Raw genomic sequence first — 6,090 nt, forward strand, 5'->3', positions numbered from 1 at the left:
AGAACCATTTTCTTCATTCACTAGGTCATCATTCACTAAGCTGAGTAATTAGGTTCTAGGACCTTGCAATGAAGATGAGAACTCTGGATTAAAGAAAGGTAACAGCCACCTTTATAAGCCAGGCAAAGTCATAGTAAGATAAATTGATTTATAGAGTACAAGTTTAGAAATAGTAAGGGAATGACCTAACAGTCCTTTGATAAGCCTTGTTGAATGTAAGGCATTTCTATCCACAGACAAAACAAACCATTGCCTTTGAGTTGATTCCAATTAATGTTGACCCCATAGGACTTTCAGTGGCTGATTTTTCAGGAAATCACCAAGCCTCTCTTCCCAGGTGCCTGTGGGTGGACTCAAACCTCCAACTTTTGGTTATCAGCTGAGTGCATTAACCATTTGACCTGCCCGTTAACCATTTGAACTGCCCAAGGACTTCCTTTCTACCCATAATTAATATTGGGGCAGGGGTGGGGGAGGTGTTAGAAGGAACTTGGGCTACTGTCCATGGTCCTGATACAAACCTACATTATCAGGGCATGACTGTTCTCTCTGGGCCATCTGTCTCCTTCCCCAATTCTTATCCCTCCAGCCCCGAAGAGTTACTATATCAATACTGCCAGCCACAGTTTGGTGAGTGAGCCAGCGCTTTAAATGAGCGCAGTATAAGTACCCCTTTGGACATTTTTATTTGGTGTTATTCTCCAGCACGAAATCTTAACTAATTTTCTTTCTTCAAGCTTGAAGTTTTAGCCTATTCATTAGTATCTACAAAGGATAATAGTTTTGCAGACGGAAATATAATAATGCCTACAAGTGAGGGAGAGGCAACGCCCTGGTGGCACAGTGCTTAAGCGTTTGGCTGCTAACCAAAATGTCGGCAGTTCGAATCCACGAGCCTCTCCTTGGAAACCCTACGGGGCAGTTGTATTCTGTCCTACAGGGTCGCTATGAGTTGGTGTCCACGTGACAGCAGCGGGTTTCCTTGGGTGAGGGTTTTGAAGGAGATGCCATTGTTAACCAAGGGTCTGACCTCATGACATATCTCTTCCTGTTTCACTTCAGGCAGCAAAGTGTATCTTTCACTTGAAGGAATAAGATAGCTCAGTGTTTTTCACAATTAGTTGTGTTTTTTTGTAATTTCTAGAAGTTTTGCTTGTTTATTTTTCTCCTTTGCATCTACACCGCTTAAGCTCTTCTCTGACCATTAGCAGTGATTCATATGTCTGCTTACTGTTTTATGAACTTGTTAGGTAAAGAAAGAATGGGAATTATCCCTCAAGAGGTCTGTTTTTCCCAGGTCCCTTTTGCACTACATGAATCCCTGGGTGGCACAAAGCGTTTGCCCTCAACTACTAACCTAAAGGTTGGTGGTTTGAGCCCACCCAGAGGTGCTGCAGAAGAAAGGCCAGGTGATCTGCTTCCATAAAGATTACAGACAAAAAAAAAAAACTCTGTGGAGCAGTTCTATTCTGCACTACGTGGGGTTGATGTGAGTTGGAATCAACTCCGCAGTAACAGGTTTGGTTTGGTTTTTTTTTTTTTTTGGATGGGGGGCATTTGCATCTCAGGAAAGACTAGTGAAGAAGCAGCCAGGGAGAGAGCGTAGCAGGATGGACGTGCCGCACTCTGCAAATTGTAAAGGTCCCTGGTGACTTAGTTCCTCCTGACAGCAGTGATAACAGGCTGTTTTTACCCCTGTCCTGCAGACATTCAGCAGCCAAGAAGGTTATCTTTAGTATTCTTCTGCTTGTGTTTGCCCTTTTGTTATTGATGAGAGCACAGAAGAATTCTGCCTTTATTAACTTTTCATCTGTGGTGTGTATGTGACCAGGAGGCGTGTGCTCAATGCTCTGCTTGCTGATGTTATCGAGACACCCTATAGAGGAGACTGTCGACGGGTTTCCTGTCCACTCAGAACAGAACAGTCTCGCTGAGTTGGCAGACAATGTGCTCTGGCGTGCAGGATGCTGACATGCAGCACGTTAGCTCAGGAGTCATTTAAATGATTGGCAACTTGGTATCTAATTCTTAGAAAGCTTTTATTCTTTCTTTTCTTTTTTCTTTTAGGGGAGTAGATCACCCTGCCCTTTGCAATCTTCCTATAGATTCCAAAACACATTGTCTTACCCAGTGTAAGCACAGATGTCTCTGGTGAAAGACTTCCAGAGATGGATTTTCTAGGGAAAATTTTGGGACTGGCATCAAAGTCCATTGGATCGACAGATTGGCTTTAGTGGAAATACTGTCAGGTTGAGGTCTTGGTCTATTCGATTTGATGCACAATTAGAACTCCCATGGAAGTCATTTTATTTTGATCATTTGCAAATATATAGAGTGAAGCCAGGAACTATGTTTCAAGAAAATTTTCATTGTTGTAGTTAATTGAGGTTGGTTTTAACGTGTGACAGCTCAGTCCCAGAATGGAGCCATTTTCTTTAGGCATCTGTGCAGAAGTGAAATAATTGTTATTTTCTTGCCAAAAAAGTTTATTAGGTGAACAAATGATTTAAAGACTATTGCTATGGTTTATGTTAGAGGATGGTGGACTCTTTTGACTATTGCAGGATTGTGACTTTTGGATTAAGCCAAAAGATCATGGAGATTTAAGAGCAGTCAATGCTGTTACTATCATTCATCTTTCTAAGCGAAACACTTACCATGACATTCTTGTGATCAACAGCCTTTAAGTCGTTAACTCAACTATTGAAATGCTTTGTCACTTACGTTTCTCTTTGTTTCATCTTTTCCACCCATAAAACCAGCAGAACGTATACTGTTTCTTGCCTTATGAAAGTGGCTGTCCCCAGGGTGAAAATGGTTTGTGCATGGTGACGCAGCCCGCGCTCTGGGATAAGAGAAATAAGAAACTGAATCTTGCTGGGACGGGATACCCTGAAAATTGATGTGCGCTATAATTGATAGCGATACGGCTAATAAGCTTAGTGTGAAGTGGATAAAGATTCTGATGTGATTTTGATGTTGAACTTCAGCAAGGTATTTGACAAACTGTTATATGATTATGGACAAGACACATAGTGACTGTCATACAGATTTAAAGCTGTCATCCAGTCTACCTTGTAGGGTTTAACAAGCAGTTATTTAAACTGCCTGGCATATGATAAAACCAAAACCAAATCCATTGCCTTCAAGTCGATTCCGACTCATAGTAACCCTATAGCGTATGATAGTCACCATTATTTCAGAGACTTAGAATTGATAGTTGACATTGAGCTGTCTCTGACTCATGGTGACACCCTGTACAACAGAATAAAACATTGCCTGGCCCTGTGCCATGAGTACCTTTCAACCTCAGAGGGGGACCATCTTCCAGCACTATATAGGACAGTATTCTGTTGAGATCCATAAGGTTTTCATTGGCTAACTTTTAGAGGTAGATTGCCAAGCCTTTCTTCCTAGTCTTAGTCTGAAGCTCTGCTGGAACCTGTCCGCCATAGGTGACCCTGCTGGTATTGGAAAACACCTGTTGCATCACAGCAATATGCAAGTGCCACCACAGTACAACAAATTGATAGACGGGTGGTGGAGAACTAATATCTAGAAGGCAGGTGGTTTTGTTTCAATTTTAGGAAGGTTTTTTGCACTTAGTGCTTTCCAACAACAGAATGGGGAGGAAATTCTTCCTTGCTCAACTCTGCAGAGTCTGGACAGTAACCTGGCTGTTCTGTGTGGATCTTCTCCCCACCTTCTTGTATTGGCTGAGCCTTTGCTATCTTCCAGTGGATCAAAGCAGAAGAGAGTGAGAAACTTTAAAGGGAAGGTTGATTTAAAGAACAGCATTCCTAATTTGGAGCCCCAGTGGTGCAGTGGTTAATCACTCAGCTACTAACCAAAAGGTCAGCAGTTCGAATCCACCAGCTGCTCCTTGGAAACCCTATGGGGCAGTTCTCCTCTGTCCTATAGGGTCACTGTGAATCAGAATTGATTCAATGGCAATGGGGTTGGCTTGTTTGGTTTTTTATTCCTAATTCTTATCTACTTCACTGGTTTGTGATTCAATCTTGTTGAAAGAATTGGTTAATTTATTCCTCATTTGTATTTGTTTACTTATTTTAGCCAGTTCTATCTGAAACAATTTCTCTTCTCATGCACAGTCAGTTATCTTTACCCAATCAAATAGCTGTAACCTGGAACTCAGAAATCAGTTGTGATTGCTCCAAACCAAACATCCACTGTCTTCTTAATGGGGAATAATAGTCACCAAAGAGAATAAAACTGAAATGCAAGAATGGATCATTTTCTATTTTCAGAGGCAAGATGCAATCCCAAGTTTTTATTCTCTTTAAATAAACGAATATATGACTCTTTCCAGAGTATAGAGTTATGGCATCCTGGCTCTGAGTTACGACACCAGGCAATTTCTATGCCACTAATAATGCTCATATGAATCTCATTAATAGTAAAAAGCAAAATGTTGCCATCTCTGTCAGAATTGGAGCCCTGGTGGTACGGTGGTTAAGAGCTCAGCTGCTAACCAAAAGGTCGGCAGTTCAAATCCACCAGGCGCTACTTGGAAACCCTATGGGGCAGGTCTCCTCGGTCCTATAGGGTTGCTATAAGTTGGAATCGACTCGATGGCAACAGGTTTTGGTTGGTGAGGATTAACTACCTTTCTTGGGTGGCTTTTGAAAACCATCCTGGGTGCATAACAAGAACTATTGTGAGAATTGGGATTTTACGTATAAAAAATAATCTGCATATATTGTCTACTGTCGGCACCTCACATTATTGTTCAAGGTGACACATAATAATAAGTTAAAGCTATCTATATTAAGGACACCCTGGGTCATGCAAATGGTTACAGCGCATGGCTGCTAACCAAAAGGTTGGAGGTTTTAGCACACCCAGAGGAGCCTTGGAAGAAAGACCTGGCAAATCTACTTCTGAAAAATCAGCCATTGAAAACCCTGTGGATCACAGTTCTACTCTGACACACATGGGGTTGCCTTGAGTCGGAGTTGGCTTGAAGGTAGCTGGATTCATGGTAATGGATATATATTAAAGCTATATATAATTGATAGACAAAAGAGAGGCCAAGTGATCTAGTGATGCTTTTTATTTTTGTTTTAAAAATGGAATACTTCACAAATTTGCATGTCATTCTTGCCCAGTGGCCATGGTAATCTTCTCTGTATTGTTCTAATTTTCGTATACTTACTGCCGAAGAGAGAATTGTTTTTGCTTTTAAAATTCTTTGTCAACTTTGTTAAACGCAATGAAAGAGAGAGTGATTCTAAAACCTGGCTAAAGCTAGGAGTCACTCAAACCTAATGGAATTGACATTCTATATTCTTACTGGACAACAAATTTATTCTCCAAATATAATTTGTCTTAAAAACTTAGGGACTCTTATCTAGAAAGTAAGATAAATTCATCAACGTGTTTTGATCTAAATAATAGGAGATAGGTACAGTTAGATTAATTTTCTCTGTAACAGAGAAATTCATCATACTTTCTGCCTCAAAAGGAATTGATTGAAAAGTCATTTGTGACATTCTCGTGGTTGATAAGTTGGCCCTTACAAAGAAATTTTCAAATTCTTCAAGATTAGTTGAGCCAGGCTTCTCAAGTGCCTCAGGAAAGAAGAATCAACTGACAAAATATTCATCTTAGGTATGAACAGATAAATCAACCAACCTATTCATTAACCTGTTCTACCTATTGCACAAATACGCCAATTACTTAAAAACAGGAATAAAATTTTTGAGATCATTGCATAAAACCTATAGATATCTATTATTTGTCTCATCCACTTCCTCAAACTTTAAGAAATGTTCTTTTAATAAAATCAAAAGAGGAACTTGTTCTTGCTTTCATAGGCGCCTTAGAGAACTATGAAAGGCTAATTTTGGGGCTTGTGATTACGTGTGTAATACTTCTCCAAATTCAAAAGTGATCTTGAATTTTAGAGAAGTAATTTCCCCAAATGTACAAAAGTGCTAAGTGGTAGGGCCGGGACTCAAACCCAGCTAAGTTTTCCTAGAAACACTTTTTGCTCTTCTTGGTACACCACACTCTCTTTCTGGGAACACGATAGTCAGTTTTGGTGGCCTCATTCCCTCTATCTCCATT

At 40.3% G+C, this 6,090-nt stretch overlaps 1 non-coding gene across 1 annotated transcript; it reads right to left on the reverse strand.

Annotated features, from left to right (window-relative positions):
• Window positions 1-5,084: 5,084 nt before the first annotated feature.
• On the reverse strand, window positions 5,085-5,189 carry LOC111821760 (U6 spliceosomal RNA). Its single transcript, XR_002825098.1, has one exon. It is a non-coding gene; the product is annotated as a U6 spliceosomal RNA (small nuclear RNA).
• Window positions 5,190-6,090: the final 901 nt, after the last annotated feature.

Source organism: Trichechus manatus, unplaced genomic scaffold (genome assembly GCF_000243295.1).
Source record: "Trichechus manatus latirostris isolate Lorelei unplaced genomic scaffold, TriManLat1.0 scaffold00103, whole genome shotgun sequence".
In the NCBI taxonomy this organism is placed as follows: Eukaryota; Metazoa; Chordata; class Mammalia; order Sirenia; family Trichechidae; genus Trichechus; species Trichechus manatus.